Genomic DNA, 15,809 nt, shown 5'->3' with positions numbered 1-15,809 from the left:
ATTACCTGTAACCAGAGTAAAGAAAAGGGGGGCGGGAGAAATGTATGAGGCCTTGATGAAAACAAATACAGGTAAGATGAATCAACAGCTCGCATATGTGTACCCAAATATCTGGTTGATAGATTGCGTAGTTTACTAGGCCTAGGGATAAAAATATGGTGTTCTGTGGGTCTAGGGACAGAATGTGGCTGCAATCCCGTTTCTTTAAAGACATTCTTGATGGACAGGTAATCTAATCTTTTTTATAGAATTCAGACCTGACTGAAGAGGGCAAGAATATCATACCCTTAGGTCTAGTCAGTACTGGCTTGGGTATATACCCAGAAAAACCACGTACAGTCGACAATTATTTCCCACGATGGAATGTGTCTACCGTCTTAGCCCGAACAATCATAAATAGATTAGTGGTGGTTGTGGGGGAGGGGAGAGGTGTTCAAGGACAAGTAATCTCAAGTATTCTCATTCTCTGTAAAAAAATATGTATACGAGGCACTGTGGTTTAATACTTTATTGTACCGTGAACTCAAATGACAAAAGGTTGTACTGGAGAGCATAAATTGATATAAATAATAAATATCGACTGTTTCCTAAATACCAAACTATTTTGAGCTGGGGATATGGCCAAAGCTTTTCAGCTTCAGAATGTTTTAGTCATTCACCTGTCATATGCAAAGCCGATATGCAAACGCAAGCATGAAAACCGGACAAATCACCTTGGTTTGAGTAACGCCATCTGGACCTAACAATCAAATAATTAGCAGGTTAAGTTTGACCGTAATCTGCATGTTCAAATGCGAGAAGATAATACCAGCGTTTCATTTATAAAACGAGTGAAGCAATCCAAAATAATTTGCATTAAACTGATCCGGATATTAATATGGAATGGTGCTAGCTTTGGGCATTCTAGTTTTCTTTACAATGCAGTCTGTCGTTATTCTAGTCAAATGTTTATCATCAGTTATTATTAGCCATGTACAATGAGCTATAACGAGTTCTCCAAAATTGGTTGAGGCGAACAGGCGTGAAGACTGAATCTCAAGCAATTGCGGGGAACTATTTAATGCACCGGAAAGGCATGTTTTTATTAACATAGCTTAATATATCTCATGTAAGTGCAAAGAATGGTACGCTGTGTTAGAAAAAATAATGTGCGGTAGAAAATGAACATAACTCTTCACTTCACAATAAAAATATCTATCGGGCAGTTTACAAACATTTGCTTCCTAGCAACGGCAACACACACACACACACACGCACAAACACACACGTCCGCGCACACAGGGAGGAAACTTGTTTATTGTTAAGCAGTTAATAGACACACTACTGTTTGCCTTGTCTTTTTAACGTAATTCCACACGTTTTCCTGACGAATATAGAAATCACAGAATCCAGTATTGAAGTTTAATCACTGCAACTCTCAGCTTTAGAAGAAACTATGAAATAAATAAAACAAAATAAGGAAGAAGAAGGCGTGCCGGTAGATTTCACTTTCATGCGCGGAATTTTAACTCTTGCTGAACAGTTAGTTGTTCATCTGCTGTTTTCATTTTTTTAAATCATAATTTATGGAATATGACCATATTTCTTGTTAATATAAACCATTATCATAAATACAAGCGAAACAGGGTTTTTATTTCATGAAAATATTGAAAAAGAAACAAGATGTTCGATGTCAGTCTATTGGTAACCTGTACTGATGCACATGGAGGCGTGTGGCAACTGCGTAACCTCGGCGTAATCTGTAGTTTCCATAGAAAATCGTCGGTATTTAACATTTCTTTAGTGGCAATATGAACAAACTAAAGCATTAATAAAAACAAGGGAAACACTCGTCTGTACTTTATAAAAGCATATTGATTAGGAAGCAATATAACAAATTTTTTGACAAGGAATTATCGTATTGCCTCTCCCAGTACATCGTACGATGAAACTGCCAACCACTCGCCGGAGAGAGAGAGAGAGAGAGAGAGAGAGAGAGAGAGAGAGAGAGAGAGAGAGAGAGAGAGAGAGAGAAGCAAAGCTCGAGCGCAAGACATGGAGAACTGGCGATATAATAAACGGTTATTAAGCACACATGAGTCATTGACCTTAACGCATGCTGACGGCTTCGAATTCATGCAGGTTAGACAAAGCTGTCTTCCCCTGCCATATTCACTTCGAGTCAACGAAAGCCAGATTTCACTGCTTACGCTGTTTGAATATTGTGCTGTAATCCACCTTTTCTCCTTTTTTTTGAGGCTGATAAGTGATTACTTTAAATATACCTGAGATTCGTCTCGAAATGTCTACCGTCTTCCTTTCGGTACGTTCTATATCATTGGTGAAAATGAGTCTAAAATTGTCTCAACCTGCCGTAAGACCATTAAAGGTGGCATCTGAGATGGACCAACAGCCAAAAAATAGCTGCACAGCGTAACTGAAGGAAGCGAACTGAATTCCCTTTACTGCTCTAAACCAAGTTGGAGAAATGGCTGTGCGTATGAAAGGTGCTTCAAGTCTATAACAGCGCATGACACTTGACTTCTCATCCGGTTTATTTGTTTGCTTCTTTTGTGAAATAATTCATAAACCTGGATAATAATATTTATGAATGAGCAGAAGAAGAAGCCGCAGTCGTGGTAGTCTGAAGCCTAAACAGGTGGTTTAATTCTTCAACAGACTGAAGTTGCCCGAAAATTCATTTACAGATAATTCTAGAATTTCTCTAAAAACTCAGTTTAGACTGAGGGCCAATCCAGCAGGCTGCGTCAACAATCCATAAATTAAGTGGTCACTGGAATTATAGGCCTTTCGAAGTTATGCTCTCCAACTGGTGCTGCAAAGCCGGTTCAAACTGCTTTTCAATTTTGACCTGTGGTTAAGGCAGGCCCTATTACCTTTTATATGGTCGTGTCTTAAACCGGATTTCTTTAAAATAAACCGTATTTTTCTCGAATACTAGCAGTATAAGTCCTACAGTATGGGGAAATTTAGAGACATTATATTAAAAGCAGTTACATACTACCTAGGTCTAACGCCAGGACAAAATTAAAGAGGACAGCGCAAAGATCAAACTTCCGTGCACGAAGCAATGCCTTAAATCACAATTAACTTGATAAAAATCATATATAATTAATAAAATTACCATTGCATGCAACATGCAACCTAGACCTGGTGTAGACTATAATAATGGAGAACAATATAAAGGCACAAATATAATTAGCCTAAACGTAGCTCCAAGTCTTGGTTAAATGTTGCTTTGTGTTGATATACGCAACAATCTTGGCTCGGTTCTTGGTAAAAAAAAATGTTTATAGCAAGTACTGATGGATACTTACATCAAACGTCTCCAGTAAATTCATTCCTCGAGAAGAATATTAGCCTTAAAATAACGCTTCTGAAAACACCTTATTGGTAACAGTTCATCTAGTGTGCAAGTTCGAAGACGCTACTGATAGCAATATTAATCACCAGCGTAATTAATAAAAAAGAAGCTGAGACATAATAAGAATATATCATAAGCCTAGTATTTAAACCAGTATATTCATGAGGTCTGATATTTTGCTTATATGCACCTCTTGAATATTATGTGGGCATAGGATTGTGAACTCATTTTCAAATACTTTGAAAATGAAACTTAGGAGATAATCTAATCCTTTCATATATTATTTTGGTAAAGGAAAGTGTTCTTGCACTTTATGACAGACATGTTATAATAGGTGAATTCGTCTATATCCATCTGCCTAGAACAGTTAGCTTGCATATGCAACCTATTCACACTAATTTATTCTACAGCTACATTTAGCCTCTATTGCAAAATGACGTATTTAATATATATATATATATATATATATATATATATATATATATATATATATATATATATATACATAATATTATATATATACATACATAATATTATATATATATATCCGTATATATATATAAACATATATATATATATGTGTGTGTGTGTTTATATTTAAACTTTATTTATTTTATAACTGAAATACTTTTAAAACCTATTATTATTTATTACATTCACTGCAAAGGGTGTGGGCTTCAATACGTATATAGCGATGATGATCCCAAGGTTTTCTGAAAATCTCTCTCTCTCTCTCTCTCTCTCTCTCTCTCTCTCTCTCTCTCTCTCTCTCTCTACACATCCTCGTGTTCTCTTCCTTTCAGGTACTACTAATTCTTAGCTTCGTTTCAGTCCTACTCTTTTAACAGACGATGGATAATTTCAGTTTGAATGTTCTGAGATTCATCTTCAAAAGTGAAGTTGAGCATGAAAAAATACTTTTATGAGAAAATACCTTTTTTTTAATAAACCATCTAAATTATGCCCTTGGATTTGTCGTTAACTTATAGACACGGGACATGGCATTTGTTTACCCATTGTGAACAAAGTGAAGTTTCTAAAAAAAAAAAAGTAAATAATGAAATTATAGATGGGAATTGTCTGGGCGTAAATTTCAAAGAAATATCTCGAAGGCAAAAAACAAATGAATAAAAAATGTCGGATGCACGACCATGGCTAACTCTAACCTTAAATAAAATAAAAACTACCGAGGCTAGAGGGCTGCAATTTGGTATGTTTGATGATTGGAGGGTGGATGATCAACGTACCAATTTACAATCCTCTTGCTTGAGTAGTTTTTATGATCTGAGGGCGGACAGAAAAAATGCGGACGGACAGACAAAGCCGGCACAATAGTTTTCTTTTACGGAAAACTAAAACACACGTAAATGAACTGCGGATGATTCATTTGCTTATAAGTCTGCGCTCTGTGTGGTAGGGAAGGAAAGAAGCTTAAGTAGCCGAGTCATTTGTAAATCTAAACAGAGTTACTAAAGCTCAAGGAGATTTAATTCTAAGTTATGGTGAGCATAAAAGGAGTTTATGAAAATAAACATATTTTTATTTTCTATACGGATTTTATCATGTAACTCTGGGATTTATTTGCTGAAAAATAAAAGATGTACGCTGAGATTAAGGGGTTATAAGCTGATGTTATTCACTCCTATTTATTTATTTGTACATAGTTAATGTCCCTCTCTCTCTATCTCTCTTTTATATATATATATATATATATATATATATATATATATATATATATATATATATAATATATATATATATATAAGCATGTAGGTATGTATGTAAGTAGATGATATGCGAAATATGCATAAAGTGAAAAGCTAAATTATATTCAATGTGTACATGGGAAGTGTGTTGCTAAATGCTTAGACCATCACGATGTTAACTACGCATATTTCTGTAACTATATAATTCTCATTCATGTACGATGTTAATATTGCTAAAATAAAATTATGTTTTGAATTCAGAATGCAATCTATATATATATATATATATATATATATATATATATATATATATATATATATATATATATATATATATATATATATATATATATATATATATATAGAGAGAGAGAGAGAGAGAGAGAGAGAGAGAGAGAGAGAGAGAGAGAGAGAGAGAGAGAGCAAGTCATGTCCTTCCGTGTCCTCTGATTTTTTTTTTTTCTAGATTTTCCATGCGGCTTATATTTTTTCATGTTTGCCCTAGTGAATGCCAATGTCATTTTTTTATCATCTAATTTTTTTATTTTTTATTTATTTTTTTACATTTTGGTACGTATGCTTCAGACGAATATTGAGCAATAAACAGAATTCACTTTGTCACAATGACACCTATTGAATTCCACTGTATTCATTTTCTGCGGTTTGATTAAAAAAAAATAATCGCTGTAGTTTTATAATTTTGTCAATGTTGTTGTTCTGTCTTTACTATTATTATTATCAGCATGATAATTTTCATTACCATCGTCATCGTTATTTTATTATTATTATTATTATTACTATTATTATTATTATTATTATTATTATTATTATTATTATTATTATTATTATTATTTTAAGATGAAATCATTTCCCTCAACAACTGGAATATCCCGAGAAAAGACAAGACTGAGTTTACTGCCACAATCATATTTTAATTGTTGAATCGTGGATGAACTTCATTTGCAGAAAACTTCCACAAAACAAGCCGCTTCATTCATGTACACAGAAGGCTCATCAGCAGTGCATCAAACTCCCTTACACATGCAATCATTCAGCTCTATCTTGCACACACTCTCTCTCTCCCTGGTTTATGAAGCCCTTGCTTTCCAAAACCTCTTTCAGGTCATCTAACAAGATCATAATAGTTCTTTCTCTCCTCCTTCCTCCCAGCAATTCTGAACTGTAAGCTACATTCTTCTTACAAACCTATTATCCCAGATTCCTTTCACATGACCGAGCCAGCTCAAAACTCTCCAGTCCAACCCTTTCACTTACCTTTCCTAATTCTCACTTTTTTCTTCCCCTATCAGTCCTTTAGCCTTGTGTCTTGATTTCCGGATCAAAATTCGCAGACATACCTTACACAATATGGCCAGCCACTTAATACACTATTCCCACCATAAAGCAGCATCTTACTGGTAGTCTCATTATATACCATCAACTTTTCAAACTTCTACAGTCATTTGCATAAAAATTAGACTGGCCACTCTACTATGCAACCATTATCCAAAATACTTACTCCATCGAGACAGGAGTACATCTTTATTCATAAACATTTCTTGATACCGGGTAAACATGTAGGGTCAATTCATGTTATAATGGATAGTCTTTCCCTATTTCATGCTGAATTGAGAATGAACAAAAATATAAAAGATAAATATTGAATCACTTCTTCCTTCTTCCAAAAATACACGTTCCTTAAGACAAGTAACAAATAAAAATATTTTTTATGATGTCTGTCGAACACAAAAGCTATTGCACCATAATTGTGAAGAAAAAAAATCGTTATAAAAAGAGAAGGTGAGGTGATGACAAAAAGTAGAAACTCAAAACCAGTTCTAAACTTGCAACCAAAAATGAGCATCATGTGAGAAAAAGTTAGAAATTTTTTGTAATTTTTGATAAGCATAAAGGTAAACATAGACATTAGGTGTACAGGAGAATACGCGCATGTCCGTACACCATAAATACTCTCTCTCTCTCTCTCTCCACACACATATAATTTGCATGTTCGTGAGAAAAATCAGAAAGCGCCAGATCATGGTTACTTGACACAATGATATCATTTGGCCACTAACACTCAGCCGGGAATTCCTTCGTCGAATATTTGACGTCATCGGCGGATTTCTCTTGAATGCTCGAAATATCAACGCAGAGCTATTATCGGTAGATAACCTTAGCCATTGGCATATAATCTTTTGAGATATGTGGCGTTATTTTCGAAAAATCTTGACTGCGCATGCAGTCTGATTTGTATTTTTTTTCTACATATTCTGTAATGTGTTTAATATGTTTTCTTTGTTGAACTTATTTATATATATGCTTATATAAATATGTATTTATGTATGTATATATGTATGTATGTATATATGTATGTATATATATATATATATATATATATATATATATATATATATATATATATATATATATATATATATATATATATATATAATATATGTATATAACTATATATAATGTGTGTGTGTAACTCGTTATATATGCTTCGTTATATACTACATTTTATATCTTCTCACAAGAGAATTAAACATTTTCATTGAATGGAGTTTTTTTGCCGAGATATACTGAAAAGAGTTTTCAACTAAAAGTATATATGTTTACTCACAAAGGAGCTTTTATCTGAACAATGAATAGTCTTTATCTATTAGTTTTCGAATAATAATAATAATAATAATAATAATAATAATAATAATAATAATAATAATAATTTTTCTTTAAATTCAAGAGTATGTGACAAAAGCCTTTGACTATTCAAGTCCAAATTAATCCGTTCCTTGGTCTATCAACAGTTTTTTTTTTATTTTGCTTTAAGTCTGTGCGTATCCTTGAAGAAAATTTGAAAAAGTCTCCATTTTTCATTAGACCTCACGTAGAACTTACATTTTCTTCATCGTGACTTCCAAAGCCGTTATCCTTTAGGCTTCACGAAAGTTTCAAAAGCGTTTTTCCTTTCAGTCCAAAAAATTCCATTCATTAAGCATCCTATAAAATCTTAAGAATATTTTTTCTCAGAAATACAAGAAGCCTGTCGTTAAACTAGAGCCCTTGCCTTTAAACTTTTGTTAAAGTTGCACGAGCCGTTTCTCTCGAAGCCTTAATCCTTGAGACTTTTGATAAAGTCTCTAAAGCGTTTTCAAAGTTGTACAAGTACTGTTTCTCTAAGAGTCTAGAGTACTGTAATATTTCCCCCCTCAAACTTTTGTAAGTAATTTCCCCTAAGTTTCAGTTGCATTTTTCTGCCAGACACCCTTACAACCAGGATCTCACAGCACCCACATTCGTAACTGAACCTAATGAGAAACGAAACTCCTTCCTTATCCACACTTGAGCCATCCCCCCTTTGCCCTAAGGAGCTCCGAAGAGCAACAGTACTCAATGAGAAACAATACTCATTCCTATTCCTAATATACACATAAACCATCCCCTTTGCCCTAAGGAGCTCCAAAGAGCAACAGTACCCAATGAGAAACAATACTCATTCCTAATATACACATAAACCATCCCTTTTGCCCTAAGGAGCTCCGAAGAGCAACAGTACCCAATGAGAAACGATACTCATTCCAAATGCACACACAAGCCATTGCCTTTGCCCTAAGGAGCTCCGAAGAGCAACAGTACCCAATGAGAAACAATACTCATTCCTAATATACACACAAGCCATCCCCTTTGCCCTAAGGAGCTCCGAAGAGCAACAGTACCCAGTGAGAAACAATACTCATTCCTAATATACACATAAACCATCCCCTTTGCCCTAAGGAGCTCTGAAGAACAACAGTAGCCTACCCAATGAGAAACTCATTCCTAATATACACTTAAGCCATCCCCTTTTGTCTAAGGAGCTCCGAAGGGCAACAGTATCCAATGAGAAACAATACTCATTCCTAATATACATATAAGCCATCTCCCCTTTGAACTAAGGAGCTCTGAAGAGCAACAGTACCCAATGAGAAACAATACTCATTCCTAATATACACATAAGCCATCTCCCCTTTGCCCTAAGGAGCTCCGAAGGGCAACAGTACCCAATGAGAAACAATACTCATTCCTAATATACACACAAACCATCCCCTTTGCCCTAAGGAGTTCCGAAGAGCAACAGGGCCCAATGAGAAACAATACTCATTCCTAATATACACATAAACCATCCCCTTTGCCCTAAGGAGCTCTGAAGAGCAACAGAGCCCAATGAGAAACGATACTCATTCCTAATATACACATAAGCCATCCCCTTTACCCTAAGGAGCTCCGAAGAGCAACAGTACCCAATGAGAAACAAAACTCGTTCCTAATATACACTTAAGCCATCCCCTTTTGTCTAAGGAGCTCCGAAGAGCAACAGAGCCCAATGAGAAACAATACTCATTCCTAATATACACATAAGCCATCCCCTTTACCCTAAGGAGCTCCGAAGAGCAACAGTACCCAATGAGAAACAAAACTCGTTTCTAATATACACTTAAGCCATCCACTTTTGTCTAAGGAGCTCCAAAGAGCAACAGTACCCAATGAGAAACAATACTCATTCCTAATATGCACATAAGCCATTCCCTTTTGTCTACGGAGCTCCAAAGAGCAACAGGGCCCAATGAGAAACAATACTCATTCCTAATATACACATAAACCATCCCCTTTGCCTTAAGGAGCTCCAAAGAGCAACAGTACCCAATGAGAAACAATACTCATTCCTAGTACATACATAAACCATCCGCTTTACCCTAAGGAGCTCCGAAGAGCAACAGGACCAATGAGAAATGATACTCATTCCTAATATACACTTAAGCCATCCCCTTTTTTCTACGGAGCTCCGAAGAGCAACAGTGCCCAGTGAGAAACGATACTCATTCCTAATACACACTTAAGCCATCCCCTTTGTCTAAGGAGCTCCGAAAAGCAACAGAGCCCAATGAGAAACGATACTCATTCCAAATATACACTTTAAGCCATCCCCTTTTGTCTACGGAGCTCCGAAGAGCAACAGTATCCAGTGAGAAAAAATACTCATTCCTAATACACACTTAAGCCATCCCCTTTTGTCTAAGCAGCTCCGAAGAGCAACAGGACCCAATGAGAAAAAGCACTCATTCCTAATATACACATACAGTAAGCCATCCCCTTTGCCCTAAGGAGCCCCGAAGAGCAACAATACCTAATGAGAAATGATACTCATTCCTAATATACACTTAAGCCATCCCCTTTTATCTAAGGAGCTCCAAAGAGCAACAGGACCCAATGAGAAAAAGTACTCGTTCCTAGTATACACTTAACTATTCCCCCTTAGCACTGAGTAGCTCCGAAGAGCAATAGGACCTAAAGAGAAAGAACACTCTTTCCCAATATACATTTAAGCCATCGCCCCTTTGCCCTACGGAGCTCCGAAGAGCAATAGGACCTAAAGAGAAACAACACTCATTCCCAATTTACATTTAAGCCATCGCCCCTTTGCCCTAAGGAGCTCCGAAGAGCAACAGGACCTGCACAGAAACAATACTCATTCTTAAGATATCGCGAAAAACCCCGGGACTAGTGCGTTCTAGACAGTACCAGTTCTCTTCGCATGGACGGCGTGATCTTCCGAACGACCTTAAGAGTTGCTTGAAGACTATGATATTTCACTGTGCACAGGAACTTTGTTTGCTCGAATGATTTGTACTTCGGATTTCTTCTTGGCGTGGGTGCGACGGCTGAATTGTATATTATAAAGCCAGTATTGGAATAAAAAAAAAGCTGTAAGAAGAGTTGCATCACAGTTAAAAAATAATGACTATATATATAAGTATATGTGCACTCTCTCGCTCCCTCTTTCTTCTCTCTCTCTATCTATCTATCTATCTATCTATCTATCTATCTATCTATCTATCTATCTATCTGTCCGTCTGTAGACAGATAGATGTAGATAGATAGGCATAAACAAACATACACATACACAAATTTATATATATATATATATACATACTTATATACGTGTATGTATATATATATATGTATATATATACAGTTTAATATATTTATTCTACAGCGGATCGTACATTGCCGTTGGGTCCGGCGTAACTGTTATACAGAATCAGAAAAAGTGATGCCAACGTGTCGAATCCAACAAAGCGAGCCAGTTATAAAAAAAAGTGTCATGACGTGCGTCCGAGGGCATAGCCACTATACCCAAGGCCTTCAAGATCGGCGGACCTGGGTAGGTTCATGCCCTTTTGCATCAACAGGTGTCCACGCCCTCCCTCTCTCTCTTTCTGTCTAAGGGGGGGGGACTAGTGCAGAGTGCGAGAAGGATCTTTGTTTTTGTTACGTGACGTAACAGCTTTTGCCCTGGGAGTCATTATGAGAATTAAGAGGGGGGGAGGGGAGAGAGAGGTGGATAGATTTATTTAGTGATTAAATATCATAAACGACAGATAGCGGGGATGTGTATTCTTTAAATGTCCATAGATTTCATCTCTTTTAGACAGAATGGTTCGTGGTGGTAGGTTTCTGATTCCTGATGACTTGGACCATCGACGGATGGTCTCTTGTTTGTCACTTTTTCTTAAGTTGTATTACAACAGCGATCTTTCACATTCACAATTGATCCCTGATCCCCTTTACCTGCCGAGAGCAACCAGATTCGTTGAACAGCAGCACCAATATACAATAAAACTGTCTCGCTGTCGAACTTCTCAGTTCCAGAGGTCCTTGATTCCTCACACGGTTGGACTGTGGAACAGTCTCCCTGAGGATGTCGTGCAGTTGGAATCTTAAAGGTTCAAGCAAAGATGCAGCGCATTAGTACCCTAATACTATTCTCCCTGCATTTTAATATATTTTATTTATTATTAATTTGTTAATTTTTTTTTTAATAAAAGAGATCTTTTCTTTCTGTATTTCCATTTACCTCCTCTTACTTCTTCCTCATGAACGCCATCTTCTGAATAATAATAATAATAATAATAATAATAATAATAATAATAATAATAATGTACTGCTCATGTTTATTCAAGCTACGCCCCTGATGGCGGTTATTTTCCGATTCGAATCTTCGCGTACGTTCAGAATAAGATTGCGAGCCAAACACGTACGTACAAATACACACGCACACATATAGACACACACATACATACATATATATATATACACACTACATAATGCATATATCTCTGTATGCATATATACATGATATATGTATATACATATTATATATATATATATATATATATATATATATATATATATATATATATATATATATATATATATATATATCTTCTTCTTCGTTTAACGTGCTTTTTCCCATTTTTCATATGGGGTAAGCACGATGCCTTCTTTTGAAGGACTTTGATTTGGCGTTGGGGTAGGCCGTAGCCTCGATCGGCTGTCCTGCCTGACATCGCTTAGACCCCGGTAGCACATGTGTATATGTATCGTACCAAATCCCCAGCTCCCTTTCCCCTAGCAGCGAGGAGACGTGAGCGGTTTAGGCCGACAGTTCGAGACGTGTAAGGCGTCTGTTATGTTTTTAGAAGATGTTGGAGTGGCTTTGTTTGTGTGTGTATTAGTCTGTAACACCCATTTGCTTTCAGCAAACCTATCCGATTGATTACATACATAATATATATATATATATATATATATATATATATATATATATATATATATATATATATATATATATATATATATATTTTATATACATATATATATATATATATATATATATATATATATATTATATATATATATATCATGTATATATTTATGTATATATACATATACATATATATTCGTTGAGGGAAATCTAAAGCGAAATCCAGCGACATCAGACTCCTCCCTTCCAAGCCTTCAAAACCCAAAAAGAAATTTTTCGTGTTCCTTTTGAAATATCCTGATCAAACAAAAAACTCTCTTGAGGTCAACCGTGATGGCTTGAAGGACAAAACAAGGCAATGATTTCTATCCAAGGAAACGTGAGGGTTAGAATTCTCTTCTCTGAATGGTTACTATCATTTCACTTTCGCCAATCAGGGTTAGGGAAATTGAATGAGCAACGAAAGCAACACATCCGATTTACATGAAGGTAGGAAGTGCTTTCCTCCTTTTTGATTGGTCTGGGCAACGTTATTTAACCAATCAAAAGACGTTCTAAACGTGAGCGAAAAGGCTGGTTACGTGGCACCTAAAAACTATATTTTTTTTCGGTTTTTCCATTAGTTTTTCTCTGGTTTTTTTATGTGGGTAAATCTGGCCATCTAAAGGTTACGTCCCAAGGTAGAAAAAACATTGGAGGAACAAAGGGATGTTAACGATTCAGTATATTATACATATATATATATATATATATATATATATATATATATATATATATATATATATATATATATATATATATATATATTTTTTTTTTTTTTTTTTTTTTTTTCAAATAAACTTTTAAAAAGTAGCAAAATTTCCAACATATATAGATATATATGGGTCGACGATCACCACAGATAAACACAGTAGGCTCAGTAAGCCTTCTACATGACAAATAGGTAATTATGTTAAATGCAAATTTTGCTTTGTAACAGATAGCTGGCACCCACCTGCATTACCTCATTTAGTTTTCTCTAGGATTAAATTCACTATTCTCCTTAATATCTGCACATTTATACATTTCTAGGATATCCTGTTACTTATGAAATCAGTTTTTGTTTATATAATCTATGGTCATTTATATAACGTTCCAACCTTATGTTAGAGTTCATTAATATTTTACACCTGTCTAGTTAATAGCATAATTGTTTTTCCTAACATGAACTAAAAACTACAATATCTTTCTGTATATCTCGAACAGTTTCTAATCCGGTCAATTCTCTCTTGGGATAATGAGGTGTCTGTTCCTAAAATGACTTATTATCTATTTTTGCAATTATGAAGTGTCATCTCCAAAATTTGTCATCATCATCATCATCATCATTATTATTATTATTATTATTATTATTATTATTATTATTATTATTATTATTATTGTATTTCTACGTTTCTTGTTATTACTGGTATTTTCCTTTTTTATTATTACTGTGATTAATATCATTGTACAGTAGATTTCTGCTATTTTCAATCTCCGTGTTTAGTCTTCTGGACCTGACTTCTGTAAACACCTAAGGTCCCTAGCTGGAAATTAATCGTCTGCAATCTTTATTTTCTATTGTTATAATTTTTAATATTTTTTTAATATTATTCTCCATTTAATTACTGTCATTAGCATTATTATACAGCTCTGTTTTGGCAGAACTTCTTCAGCAACTCTGAATGTACTACTGATGGGCCGGAGTTTTATCATGTTATCTGATGTATCTAGATTGTGTGTTTTGTATTTATTTCCATGACAGAAATTCATTCCTGAGCTGAAATAAAGGATATTATTATTATTATTATTATTATCCCGCTTATTAACCATTATTATTATTACGTTAAATAAGTTATTATTATTATTAAAGAGCTTTAATCAGCTTCCAGTGGTCTGGAAAACTTCAGGTATATATAACATCTGTTAGCATTATTATGAACTATGTTTTTATATACATCAGCAACTATATGGATACTATATTATTATTTTTATCATGTTATCTTATGTATCTAGAGTATATATATTGTATTTGTGTATTCCATGTGTGTGTGTGTGTGCTTTAATAAATATGTTATTATTATTATTATTTATTATTATTATTATTATTAAATTATATTTTATCAAATTTCTTCCGTCTGGTCTTCCAGGAAGGAAATAATTCGAGCACTCCAGTGTTTCCGTTTGCATATATGGATTTTATATTTATTTATATATTCATATATTCCATATTTGTGTGTTTATTCATGTTATACACACACACACACACACACACACATATATATATATATATATATATATATATATATATATATATATATATATATATATATATATATATATATATATATATAAAGCAAGCAAGTGAAACGCCTCACACGTCACACAGAAAAGTGCATTTGAAAAATTGACTTCTCAAAAGTTATAGTAAAAAATCCCACGTACATAACTACGACAGTGAAAGGCTTCCATTTTAGCCCCTATCCGAAAACCAGGCCTCTCCAAGGGCCTTGCTGGTCTTCCCCCGTCGAATGTTACATATTGTATTGGATGTCGAAGGCAATAACAAGTCGAGTGCCACTCGATACCGCCTTGACCTGGATCCTACTCGAGTTTCTCCAAACAAACGTGGTGTGGAGGGCGAAGTGGGGCTAGAAGCTGTATGGCTGCTGTTTGTAAAGTAAACATGATATATATATATATATATATATATATATATATATATATATATATATATATATATATATATATATATATATATATATATATGAGTTTATGTCTGTCTATATATCCATACATATATATATGAGTTTATGTCTGTCTATCTATCCATACATTTATATGTATATATATATATATGTATATATAAATATATAATATATAGATAAAATATATATATATATATATATATATATATATATATATATATATATATATTGTAGAATCTACTGGTCACTTTTGCCAGATACATAGTTGTGTAATTGTAATATGTAATAGCCCTCTTTACTTCTCGAATTCTTCACTTGTCATGCAAAGCCTCAGATCCAAGTGCAAGAAGTTTGAAGAATTGGATATAAGGCTTTGTAGTGACAAGCGTATCCAAAAAAGCGCTTTTTGATAAGAGGGCATTGTC

This window comes from Macrobrachium rosenbergii, chromosome 30, assembly GCF_040412425.1.
Source record: "Macrobrachium rosenbergii isolate ZJJX-2024 chromosome 30, ASM4041242v1, whole genome shotgun sequence".
NCBI classification, from domain to species: Eukaryota; Metazoa; Arthropoda; class Malacostraca; order Decapoda; family Palaemonidae; genus Macrobrachium; species Macrobrachium rosenbergii.
This window is presented reverse-complemented; position numbering follows the sequence as displayed.